Source organism: Artibeus jamaicensis, unplaced genomic scaffold (assembly GCF_021234435.1).
Source record: "Artibeus jamaicensis isolate MK-2021 breed Jamaican fruit bat unplaced genomic scaffold, CSHL_Jam_final contig_65, whole genome shotgun sequence".
Classification (NCBI taxonomy): domain Eukaryota; kingdom Metazoa; phylum Chordata; class Mammalia; order Chiroptera; family Phyllostomidae; genus Artibeus; species Artibeus jamaicensis.
In genome coordinates this window covers 1,404,021-1,418,098 of record NW_026521913.1, presented here as the reverse complement: position 1 = coordinate 1,418,098, position 14,078 = coordinate 1,404,021, and the positions used below count along the sequence as shown (strand labels likewise).

At 41.5% G+C, this 14,078-nt stretch overlaps 1 pseudogene; it reads left to right on the top strand.

The window, feature by feature from the left end:
• Positions 1 to 2,090: 2,090 nt before the first annotated feature.
• On the top strand, positions 2,091 to 2,817 carry LOC119038512 (L-xylulose reductase-like; annotated as a pseudogene).
• Positions 2,818 to 14,078: the final 11,261 nt, after the last annotated feature.

Below are 14,078 nucleotides of genomic sequence, written 5' to 3'. Positions count from 1 at the left end.
TCCCTTCATTTCAATTAGTTTAGCCTTCATATGTTCCTCTAATTTGTGACTAAAATCAACCAGTTCTGTGAGCATCACAATCACCAGTGTTTTGAACTGTGCATCTGAAAGTTTGGCTATTTCTTCATTGCTTAGATTTATGGGCTCTGGGGCTCTGAGTTGTTCTTGAGCCATGTTTTGATCTGTTAGCGCCTGTTATGTATGAGGAGCGGAGCCTTAGTTGTTCGCCAGGGCGGGGCCACCCAGGTCTCTAGTTTGTGTTGCTGTATGTTGGGGAGAGGTCAGAGAGGGACAATAGCTGTTCCCTCTGCTGCTTCCTGCCCTGGGGCCTGCTAGGTCCGTCTCACTGCTCGCTCCTTCACTGGTTTATCTGCTCGCAAATGTGTGACTGTGATCTGCCCTCAGTGGGTCCACCCACTTCTCCACACCTGGGATTTGCCTACAGCTGCTGGTGCAGGGTCTAGTGCCTGGGTTGGTCCGGTGGATCTTTCCTGCCCCACCCTGCTCTGCTGCTGGCTCTGCCCCTCTTACTGGTTTGGCTGAAGGATTCATTGTTGTCAGACTTCCGTGTAGTTCAATTTTCTGTGGTTTGGCTGTATTTTTGTTGCTAAAACTTTGTTGTTTTTAAACTTGGTTGTGCGAGAAGGCACAGTGCTTCCGCCTACACCTCCATCTTGGCAGAAGTCTCGAGCCACCACTTCTTCTCCACATACCTCTTGTCATCATCTCTGAACAGGAGCCAAGCAAGTAATAGAGTAAAACCTTTCCCTATAAAACTTAATAAATCAGTCAAGAATCTGGGCATGACCAGGGAGTGACAACCTGAGCCTGAACGATTTTGGGAGGGCTCTGAAATAAAGAGCAGTCTGAGTGTGGCAGAACCAGGCATGCAGCCCAAGTTCCTGGCATTGTGCTTTGACGAGCACTGTACTTTTGGGTAAATGGCAACTACTCATTTAGGCTTTCTGGAGATGACAGAGTTTGGAATACCAAAGAAATTGCCAGCATAGAATATTTCTGTTGCTACATTAACTAAATAAATGCTCAAGGGCTCTCCTAGGTGACTAATGTGCTATCAGCGCCCCATGGGAAGGAGCTGGTGAGTACCCTGCTCTCTCAGGGTTTGCAGCCAGAACCCAGGAATTTTGGCTGAGGACACCAAGACTTGGAGAGTGAAACCTGAGATCTTGCATGTCTGGGAAGAAAGGCAGAACCTTCAGTGCTGCTCCCAGATGAGCCTGGTGAATCATCCAGTACCTTGCAGTGAGAAAGGCAGGAGCAGAAGTTTCTGGGGCACACCCAAAAAGGAGAATTATTCAGGGACAGCTTCCTGGGACCTCTTATCAAGGACCTATTCATACTAACACCAGAGTGGCATCTTCTTCCTACCACTATGAGGATGTGTACCCATTTCACAGAAGAGGAAATGGAGGTTTGTGTTACAGTGGCCCATCACCTTGGATGTGAACCATGAAAGCACTATTAATGGTCTGTTTGGCCATTTTGAAATTCTAAGTTCCTAGCTAAGTTGATTAGGTGCAGCCTGAATCAAAAAAAATATGCTCAAGCTATCCATGGCACAATCTTGCCATTTTGCAAATGAAGGCCTTGCCCCAGAAATACTTAAGGAGGCCATACACATAACACATATAAGGCTCAGTTGCAGGCATACACTGGGGTGTTGGAACCTGTCCCCCATGGATAAGGGACGCACTATTGTACTATAATATTAGGGTTCTGTATGCTTCTCTAAAAACCTTTCCAGAGGGAAGGGGGTTTGGGAGGGCTGGGTGAAAGAATAAAGGGATTAAGAAGTACAAATTGGTAGTCATAAAATAGTCACAGGAATGTAAAGTACAGCATAAGGAATATAGTCAATAATATTGTAATAACCATTGAAGTGCCAGGTGGATACTGGAAATATTAGGAGAGCCACTTTATAAAGTATATGATTGTTTAACTACTATGCTCTGAACCTGAAACTAATACAAAATAATATTGAATGTAAACTGTCATTGAAAAATAAAAGTTAGCCCTCCCGACCCCGCTGGCAGTGAGGTGACCAGGTCACAGTGTCAGGCCGCGCCACCATGGAGCTGGGGCTTTCTGGCCGGGTGCTTGTCACTGGGGCAAAGGCATAGTGCGCAGCATGGTCCAGGCGCTGCACGCAGCAGGTGTGGAGGTCGTGGCCGTGAGCCGGACCCAAGATAATCCGGACAGCCTGGTCCGAGAGTGCCCCAGGGTGAAGCCTGTGTGTGTGGACCTGGGTGACTTGGAGGCCACAGAGCAGGGGCTGGGCGGCGTGGGCCCCGTGGACCTGCTGGTGAACAATGCCGCTGTGGCGGTGCTGCAGCCCTTCCTGGAGGTCACCAAGGAGGCGTGTGACATCTCCTTCGATGTGAACCTGAGGGCTGTTATACAGGTGTCCCAGATTGTGGCTAGGAGCCTGATTGCGTGGGGAGCCCCAGGGTCCATCGTGAACGTGTCTAGCCCCGCCTGCCAGCGCGTGATCCGCAACCACACCACCACTGTGCCTCCAAGGGCGCCATGGACATGCTGACCAAAGTGATGGCTCTGGAGCTGGGGCCACACAAGATCCGTGTGAATGCAATGAACCCCACCGTGGTGATGACAGCCATGGGCAAGGCCAACTGGAGCGATCCCCAGAAGTCCAAGAGCATGCTGGACCGCATCCCGCTGGGCAGGTTTGCTGAGGTGGAGAATGTGGTGGGTGTCATCCTCTTCCTGCTGAGTGACCGGAGCAGCATGACCACGGGCTCCATGGTGCCAGTGGATGGGGGCTTCCTGACCCCCTGACTCTGACGCTCACACGCAGCCATACTCCATGCTGAGCCCTGCCCTCCCCCTCCCCCAGACCCCTGCAATAAACACGATTCTGCTGCTCAAAAAAAAAAAAGAAAGAAAGAGAAAAATAAAAGTTAATAAATAAGTAAGTAAACAAATTGCCTTTGTTTGCCCTGCCTGCTCAGAGTATCGTTCCAAAAGCAAATCTATCCCTATGCCCTTTGTGGTTTCCTACATGAAGGAAAAGCACCTTCATCCATTATTCTCTTTATTCTTCATAATACAGTGAATGGTACCTGGAGAACATTAGCAACATGGTCACAGCTGTGTGGTAGAAGCAGGGCGACCCTCTGTGGCCAGTGCCTGGGTCTCCGATGATTCACGAACAGTTATTTACTCACAAAGCTCAGATGGAGGAATAACCTCCTGGAAGAGTTCTTCTCTGCTGCTGATGACTTTACCCACTACTCCTCCATACAGCAAAAACTACCTAAATAATATTTCAGACTAACATTTTCTTGTAAAATACATTACTTTTTCCACATTCATCTTTCTTCTCCTTCCTTTCTTTCCTTCCTTCCTTCCTTTCTCCCTTTTCTTTTTCTCAAAGCAATTGTGATGGGAAAAAATGTAAAATACATTACATATTTTCTTTTTTCTTTTGGAGCAGCTGTGTTTTTAAAAAAATGTTATCATTGTCACATTACAATTGTCCCCATTTCCCCCCATTACTCTTCCTTGTCCTATCCCCAGCTTATCATTGTCCATGGGTCCCTTATACAGGTTCCTTGACTTAATCCTTCCCCATCTTTCCCCATTATCCCCCTTCCCCCTCCCCTCTGGTCACTGTCAGTTTGTTCTTTATTTCCATATCTCTGGCTCTCTTTTGCTTGCTTGTTTGTTTTGTTGATTAGGTTCCACTTATAAGTGAGATCTTATGGTATTTGTATTTTACTGCCTGGATTATTTCACTTAGCATAATATTTTCCAGTAGCAGAAAGAAGGAGGGAACTCCTACCCTTCACAAGAGCATGGATAGAACAGCATGGATAGCAGCTTCTTAAAAATCAGTTTTATGCCCTGGCTGGTGTGTCTTAGTGGATTGAGTGCTGGCCTGTGAACTGAAATGCTGCCAGTTCAATTCCCAGTCAGGGCACATTCCTGGGTTGTAGGCCAGGTCCCCAAATGGGGGCATATGAGAGGCAACTGATCAATGTGTCTCTTACATTGCACATTGATGTTTCTCTTCCTTTCTTTCTCCCTCCCTTCACCTTTTTCTGAATATAAATAAGTAAAATATTTAAAAAATCTGTTATATGGACTTCCAGCCAAGATGGAGGCGTAGGTGGAAACATTGTGCCTCCTCGTACAACCAAGTTTAAAGACAACAAAGTTTCAGTAACAAAAATGCAACCAAAACAGAAAATTGAACTGTACCGATGTCCGACAGCAATGAACCATTCAGCCAGACTGGTAAGAGGGGCGGAGTCGGTGGCTGGCGGAGCGGGGTTGTGCAGAAAAAAGCGGCTGGACCGACCAGCAATGCAGGCAGTGATTGGCAGATCCCAGGTGTGGGGTGGTAACGGGCAGACCCAGTGGAGGCACAGGGTGGCTGGCTGACCACAGTCACATGTTCACACTCAGATAAACCGGGCAAAGGAGTGAGCAGTGGGGCAGACCGCAAAAACTATGGCCCCAGTGACAGGAATTAAAGCCTAAAAGCCCCAACTGGAAAAACTTTTGGGGTCAAGGTGCCGGGAAAGGCTCCCAGGCTCACAGAGAGTTCATTGGGGAGACCCAGAGGGGCCTGGAGGGTGCACAGGCCCACACACCTGGGAACCAGCACCAGAAGGGCCCAATTTGCTTGTGGGAAGCAACAGAGGGGACCAAAATCTGAGAGAGAGCAGAACAGATGCCCTTGCCCCTCTCTGACCCTGCCCCCACATACAGCATCACAACCCAGAGACTTGGGTTGCCCTGCCCTGGTGAACACCTAAGGCTCCACCCCTCATATATAACAGGCACAAACAGACCAGAACATTATGGCTCAAGAAGAAGAACAGCTCAAAGCCCCAGAGCCAATACTTCTAAGTGACCAAGAGATAGCCAACCTATCAGATGCACAGTTCAAAACACTGGTGATCAGGATGCTCACAGAACTGGTTGATTTTAGTCACAAATTAGATGAAAAAATGAAGGCTACACTAAGTGAAATGAAGGGAAATGCACAGGGAAACAATAGTGATGGAAAGGAAACTGGGACTCAAATCAATAGAGTGGACCAGAAGGAAGAAAGAAACAACCAAACAGAAAAGAATGAAGAAACAAGAATTTTTAAAAAATGAGGAGAGACTTAGGAACCTCCAGGCCATCTTTAAATGTTCCAACATCCGAATTATAGGGGTACCAGAAGGGGAAGAGGAACAGCAACAAGTGGAATATTTATTTGAACAAATAATAAAGGAGAACTTCCTCAATCTGGCAAAGGCAATAGACTTCCAGGAAATCCAGGAAGCTCAGAGAGTCCCAAAGAAGTTGGACCTAAAGAGAATACACTAAGCCAGATGATAATTACATTAGCCAAGATTCAAATGAAGGAAAGAATCCCAGAAGCAGCAAGAGAAAAGGAGACAGTAACCTACAAAGGAATGCCCATAAGACTGTCAGCTGATTTCTCAAAAGACACCATATAGGCAAGAAGGGGCTGGACAGAAGTATTCCAAGTTATGAAATCCACAGACCTACATCCAAGATTGCTCTATTCAGCAAAGCTTTCATTTAGAATGGAAGAGCAGATAAAGTGCTTCTCAGATAAAGTAAAATTGAAGGAGTTCGTCATCACCAAGCCCTTATTTTATGAAATGTTAAAGGGATTTATCTAAGAAAAAGAAGATAAAAAACATGTATACTAAAATGACAGCAAACTCACAATTATCACACCTAAAATACAAACAAACTAAGGAAACAACTAGAACAGGAACAGAACTACAGAAATGGAGATCACATGGAGGGTTAGCAACAGGGGAGTGGGAGGAGGAGAGAGGGGAAAAAGTACGGAAAATAAGTAGCATAGATAGTAGGCAGAAAACAGGGAGAGGGCAAGAATAGTATGGGAAGTGTAAAAGCTAAAGAACTTAAGGTACATGGACATGAACTAAAGGCGGGGAATGTGGGAGGGAGAGGATGTGCAGGGTGGTGGGGAATGAAAGGGGGCAATGAGACAACTGTAATAACATAATCAATAAAATATATTTGGGAAAAATAAATAAAAAATAAAAGGCTTTGTGGGCAAAGGGGCAAGATAGAGGTAATTATCTGGGTACTACTTTAAAACTATTTTCTGCTCAGGTACCAAAACAGGCTAGAATATCCACACCATGAAATGCTATTCAGGGTAGATATAAATATTGTTTTTGTGGGAAAAACAACATACAGTTGTTTTTAAAAGCAAGAGATAAAGCGGGATACAAAGTCAATATACAAATACTAGTTGCTTTAATGCACCAGCAATGAATAATCTGAAAAGGAAATTAAGAAAATAACTTTATTTACAGTAGCATCAGAAAGGATAAAATACTTAGAAATCAACAAATGAGGTGAAAGATTTACACACAGAAAAGCATGAAACATCAGTAAAAGAAATTAAAGAACACATAAATGAAAAGATGTTTTGTGTTCATGGATTAGAAGACAATATTTTCAAAGTATTAATATTACCCAGAGTGATCTACAGAGTTAATGTAATCTCTTTCAAAACCCCAATGATACTTCTTGCAGAAATACAAAAATTCATCCTTAAATTTATATAGAGAATCTCAAGGGACCCCAAATAGCTAAAACAATCTTGAGAAAGGAAAAAAAACCAAGTTGAAATATTTATGTTTCATGATTTCAAATGTACAACAAAGCTACAGTAATCCAAACTGTATGGTGCCGACATAAAGACACAAAAACCACTGAAATAGAATAGAGAGCCCAGAAATAAACCTCATGTATAGTGTTAAATGACTTTGACAAGGGTTCTAAGACCCTGCAATGGGAAAAGGACAGTGTTTTCAACAAATGGTGCTAGGAGAACATTTCTCCAGAGAAGATATACAAATGGCTAATAAGCACATGAAACCATGTTCAACATCCCTGATCATCAGGGAAATGCAAATCAAAACTACAATGAGATACAACCTCACATCTATTAGGATGGCTACTATTAAAAAAACAGAAAATAACAAGTATTGGTGAGGATGTGGAGACATTGGAATCCTTGTGCACCATTGGTAGGAGTGTAAAGTGGTACACACCCATTGAGGAAAACAGTATGGCAGTTCCTAAAAAACTTAAAAATAAAATATCATCCACTTCTAGGTATACACCCAAAAGAATTGAAAGCAGGGTCTCAAAGAGATATTTGTACACCCATTTTCATAGCAGGATTATTCACAGTAGCCAAAAGGTTGAAATGTTCATTGACAGATGAATGGCTAAATTAGAGTGATATAAAGATATATATAATATATTTATATATTATATTCTGATAATATATTATATTTTATATAACATATAGGTATATTATAATGTATAGATATATAGATATATAATATACAGATCTATAATATATAAATTTATATATACATATATCTATGTATCAGATATATAGATATCTACAGATATATCATATATAATATCTATAGATATATAGGTAGGTGCCTATATGTTAGACCCCTATATGTATATTTGATATATAGATATATAGATAGATATAGATATATAAATATCAGAGTATTATTCAGTATGAAAAAATGCTATTTTGATATATACTTTGACACAGATGGACCTTGAAGACATTATGCTAAGTGAAATAAGACACACAGAAGGACAATTGTATGATTTAATCCATATAATGTACCTAGGATAGTCAAATTTATTGAGACAAAGTAGAATTGTGGTTGCCAGAAGCTGGGGAAGGAAGTATGGGCAGTTACTGTATAATGTGTGTAGTATCATTTGGAATGATGAAAGAAAACATAGATATTGGTTATGGTTGTACAACAACATAAGGTACTTAATGCCATTGAAGGGTATACTTAAAAATGGTTTAAATGGTAAATTTTATATTATGCATACTTTATTAGAATAATAAAAATATTATTAAAGTTGTTCAAAAGCAAAGGTTATAATATTAAGCTGTCATTTGGATAAATTAATATGTGTGTACACAAGTATATATTTGTATGTGTATAGGAAATTTCTGAAGGACACATGAGGAGTGATAGTGAGTTTCTGGGAAGACAGAGGCTTACTTTTTCAATAAAAAGACTAGATTTAGAAAGGAATATGTGCCTTAAAATGGTAAAGAGTTTTCAGTAGTCATAGGTCATCAATATCACTTTTGCCAGGCCAAACTTAGATTTACAAATCTGCTTCCCCCGCAAGTCGCACAGGCACATCATACCTACTGTTGGAGCCAACATGAGCGCAATCAACATCTTTTTGTAATTAGAAAAAAGCAGCCATTCCTTTGGGAGGATGTAATCCCCTAGGCATACAGCTTGGGAGTGGAGAGGAGGATGGGTTTCACCCCCATTCCCTGGGTACCTTTCAACAGCGCACCTGTTTGTGGTAGCTCTAGCTGGAGCCACATTTTTCCTATACAACCAGTGCTATTATTTATAGACCAAGAAAGACACGTAGAACCTGTTTACTTTAAACACAATTTTCCTAAAAATAAAGGTTTCTTGGAAAAGCACACAAAAGGTAGAAGTAGGGGATATCTCACTCTTTTCAGTTGTTTCATTGATACAATACAAAAGCACTGTCCAAATTTCTTGCTGTTTTTTGCTGTGACTTTAATAACCACAATGACCTGCCCACAAAACTTTCTGGTCAGTACTTGAAATTTGATTTTTTTCCCCTTAGAAGGTTCTAATTGTTTTGATCATAGAGAAAAATCCTTTGCTCTTTATTTTCCTTTCCATAAATTGGGTCCTGTAACCAAAGCATTGTATTAAAGAATGTAGTCTTTCACTCTGACTGGTGTGATTCAGTGGATTGAGCACTGGCCTGTGAACAGAAAGCTCACTGGTTCAATTCCTAGTCAGGGTATGTGCCTGGGTTGTGGGCCAGGTCTCCAGCTGGGGGCATGTGAGAGGCAACCGATCAATGTATCTCTTACACATTGACATTTGTCTCCCTCTTTTCCTCCCTTCCTTCCCCTAGCTCTAAAAGCAAATATATAAAATCTTAAAAAAAAAAAAAGAATGTGGTCTTCCTAGATCTGGTCTGAGTACATCAATGCACCAATGTGAGGCCAGAAGTTATAGGGTCAACATGACAGGTGATTTCAGGTAAACAAAATTCACATCAATTGGTTTTTGTGTTATCTTATTTTTTAGAACAAAGTATTCTAATAACCCAAATCACTCCATGCAAAAAAAATAAGTAATAAGTTTCTTGGGGGAGATACATGAGATTGCAAATATTCTGTTTTTTTCCCCTCAAACTTTTGCTAGCTACTTTTATCATTCATCAATCTGACCATTATTATTATGGTTTCCTCAAGGTGAGTTTCTATTTTCCTCCTTTCTACAATCATTAATTAGAATTCTTCTAGAAGGAAGAGGTCCTTTATCCCTCATTTATTTACTTACTGATTAGTATGTATTCATAGATACTTATTCTATGGTATGGGTTACAATCCAACATTATTGTTATTTATTTTGTTGCTTTAATGCCTCCAGGTTAGGCCATTAGGAGTTCTTTCAGGTTGATATTTGTGCCTCTTGACATGTCTCCATCTTTTTCAAGTATTTCCTTCCTTACTGGCACCACAAAATGCTTCAGGCTCATCTTGTATTTTCTCTGCTTCTTCCCTGGAAGAGAAATGCAAATGATATTGCTGTTTAATTAACTATCAATAAAACAAAATATTATTACTGATATCTGCATGATATAACTAAAATAATATCCCAGGCCTTTATATCACTACCACTTAGAGACTCTGTAATTAATTTAAATGCTCTGGTTTTATTTTGCTTTTTAAAAATTTATATTATTTTTTAGAGAAAGGGGTAGGGAGGGAGAAAGAGAGGGAGAGAAACATCAATGTGTGGTTGCCTCTCATGCACCCCCTACTGGGGACCTGGCCCACAACCCAGGCTTGTGCCCTGACTGGGAGTTGAACCAGTAACCCTTTGGTTCACAGGTGGGCACTCAATCCACTAAGCCACACCCACCAGGGCTTATTTTACTTTTTTGTTTACTTAATTAACATCTAAAACAGTACATGACAGAGCTATAACATAACAACTCTGAGGATGCATGTTCCACGCTAGAATTCTTTGTCCTTATCCTCAGATGACTTACCCAGAAAACTGAATTTGGGTTTCTCTTCTTCGGGATACTGGAAAGATGATTAGAGCACATCTCTGCCGACCTCAGGGCTTATGCTCAGAACAGCCCTCAATTCTGAACCTGAATTGTAGAAACAGGGTGGGAAAGGTGAAGGGAGAGAGGGCAGGACGCAGGAGGGGTTTGAGTAGGAGTCCAAAGTCACCACCTCTGGAGGGCTTGTGAGCCTGCCGGCCCAGCCAGTGGGCCTCGCCAGCTTATTTCCACGTGGTTGTTGTTATCACTGTTTTTCTGTGGATCTGCTCATCCTCAACCTCAGCACTTCTTAATTTTGATGAGAACGAATAAGGAAGCAAAGCAAACAAGCACAGGGATTTTTCTCTGCAAGTGTTACCTGGATGTTCCTTGTCTGTGCCACCCAGCCAAGAAAAATGTGGATGATGCAAAAGTAATCACACTGCAGGACCTACCACCCTTCAACTTGAAGGTTTCCTTCTAGAGTCTGGGGTGAAGAAGTTAGAGGCTGGTTTATTCTCTACTGAGGTTCCTCAGCCTGCTGCTGTGCCTCCATGCACTATAAGCTTGTCAGGGATGTGAGACAGGGTGCTGAGGGCATGTTTCCTATAGGAGCCCACAGAAAAGCCAGGTGGTGTTCAACTTAGAAGGAAAGCAAAGTAAAAACAAACAGAAAACTGAGGTTAAAGAGTCATCCCCATGAGTTAAGGTAGGGCTAAGAGAGTGTACAAAGCCAGGGTGATGCAAAGATACCGCCTACTTTCTTGGTTCCTGAAGCTGATTTGGGGGTACCTGTTAGCCAATAGGAACTACCAAAAATAGGAATTCCTAGTCAGGTCAGGTTTAAAATGAACTTAAACTTGGGGCTTTTGGCATAGACACTATTTTCCTAGCCAGTGAGAGAGCTTGCTGCAAAGAAAGTATTACTTCAATTCTTAAAAGAAGAGTATAAGAGAACCCTCATGTTTCTTTACATCTTTATAGACTTTTATGTCTTCATTTCTGGGAAACTGGGACCTTGTGAAAAAAATTTGCTGAAATCATTGAAAGTGTGGACAGCTGTTACAGACTGAATTGTGTCTCCCCATCCCTGTTGCCCTGAAAAATGTGTTAGAGGCCTAATCCCTGATACCTCAGAATATGACCTTATTTGGAGATAGGGTCTTTGCAGATTTAACCAGATTAAGATGAGGTCACAGATGCCCTTATAATAAGGGAAAATTCGGACACAGACACACCAGGAGAGTGTCATGTAAGGCTGAAGGACTGGAGCAATGCATCTACAAGCCTAAGAACACCTGAAGCTATTAGGAGCTAGGAGAAAGGAATGAAAAAAATCCTGCCTTAGAATTTCACAGTGAGCATGCCCCTGCTGACGTCTTGATTTCAGATTTCTTGCCTCCAGAACTCTGGGATGATAAATTTTCATTGTTTTAAGCCACACAGTTTATGGTGTTTAGTAACAGCAGCTTTAGGGAACACATATAGCAGAACTGAATGGCTGTGAGTTCACTGTTGGAAGATTATGTTGATAAGACAGGCTCCAGGCTCTTTGAGGGTTTCTAACAATCATCTATTGCCCAAGCAAATCCTCAGGAAGCAGCTACGGAGACAGACACATGGCTGTGTGATCTTGGGAAGCTCCAAAATCTCTCTGAAGCTCTTTCTACATCCTCCTCCTTAAAAGGAGGCTAATAAAACTTTCTTCCCTAGGGTAGCTTAATGACTAAACAGGATAATGGTTTTTTTTTAAATTACCTATTGTGGGCCTCACACATGGTGACCTTTCAACATATATTGGTTCCTTTTCTAAAAAATATCAAGGAAGGCCCCACCCTGAAGCAGCCAAGCTGGTAATGGTGTTAGCTGAGAGCCTCATGTCTATGTCTATTTATCCTAATAGATACTAGTAAGTTTAGTAGACCTTGTCAGGGCTCTGTCCAGATCCCCTTGAACCCTTGTAACTGTTTTGGCTATCCCACCTTGAGTATGCTTCCTGTGGTTCACTCTTGAGATTATTAATTGGTGAACTGTTCTCAGGCTACTAGGGCTACTTCTTCCACACTCAGGTTGATAAAAGTGAGAATTAATATTCTTAACCCAGGGTAGCCCATGACCAAGGCCTGGAGGATGTCAGAGTTTCTTTTCTTTGAGTCAGACAAACTCTGAGGCACAATTTACACTCTTGGATTCTCCTAGGATGAAGTCACAAGACTTAACTTGAAGATCAGAGTTGCTTACCCTTTCCTGTGCTGCTTCTACTCCCACACCAGCATTTTGAGTGAGTATATCCTTAATAAATTACTTACACACAAGTCCTCAATCCAGAGGCTGCTTTGGGGGCACCTGATAAAAGACAATAAGCTTTTGAATAACTTGTACAGAAATACAGCATAATATTTAAGTTGTTATGGTCAGAGCTAAATAACCGATCAGATTATACACTTAAATCATTCATTATTTTAGCAGATATAATAATCATACTAGTAACTACTTATTCATGTGCCGAATCCATGCATTATGTTCAACTCTTATCCTCATAACCCACCTACAAAATAGGCAGTTTTATCCCTGTGGCTGTTTTTTTAAAAAGTGGCAATCAACAATCAATCAATCACTAAAACTAGAAAGCAGAAATTTAAAATGGCCATTAATTCTTTCCATTAAGTTCTATGTCCTCTCCTCTTTAATCTTGTTATTTTTAGAGACAACTTCTCTATTTTGATAACTTTTCCCTCTATTGCCAAGACCTGGCAACCCTAAGATACCTTTGCCAAGTGAGGACATCCAGCCATGTGAGTTGATTAAACTTAAATTGTACATCTAATAGTCTGGATATAGTTAAGTCTTGCTTTTAAATTTAGTCTGATAATGTCTGTCTTTTGATTGAAGTATGTGGTCCATTTATATTTAATGTAATTATTAATATAGTTAGATTTGGGTTTACTATTTTGCTATTTGTTTCTTTTTTATTTGTTTCATCTGGTTTTTGTTCTTTAGATCTCTTTTCTTGCCTTTTTTTTTAGTTAAATAAAATATTTGATTAAACTGAGACTTTAGAATCTCAGATTTTCAAATCACACAAACCTCCTCCCAGGACTAATCTGGAATTACAACTAAATTGTAGAGAAATCACCAGGAACAAAAAATGAATAATAGTGAGAGAGAAGCCTTATAACCTTGGACAGACAGAAGAATCAACTTCAGCACAACCTGACTGCTAAGGAGTGTGGTGGAGACTGGAGAAGGCTCACTGGGTGCCCACAGGTATCAGGGAAAAACTGGAGGGATTTTTAAGTGGCCAGTTGGATCCCCTGAGAAGAGTAGGGTCTAAACCCTAAGCTGGGATCCCCAGCCTAGTGCACCACAGCCCAAAAAGTACACAAATAACATGCAGTGGTAAAAAGTAGTAGGGTTGCTTTCTGCCAGAGATGAATGGCTAGAGACACAAAGAGCCGTCTAAAGAGCCAAAGCATAAATTTTCATTTGCAGCCACTTACTCTAGGCACCATCAAGGAGCAGAGGACAGAGTGGACTACAGACTCTTGAGGAGAGACTGGGTACAGAAGATTTGGGGAAAGAACTGAGAGAGTAGCTGCCAGGATCCTGGCATTGAGTTGTTCCCCATATAGAAGCAGCCATTGTGCTTAGCAGCCCACTCCCCTTCCACCCTTTTCCTAGGAGGGATTCTGCCCCTCCCTGTGGTGCTTAAGCCTGACTGCTTAGTGCAGAGTGACTAAATTAACAACTGAAGGAGTCAGCCACAGACAGTAGATCCCTGGAAGTCTTGAACAGACTGCCTAAGGTTAAACAGGGTCAACATCATGTCAACATGTGACATCATCAGAGGTGAATCCAGAAAGAAAAAACAGTGGTAAATGCTAGATGCTACAGAGATAAACTCCACCACGGTC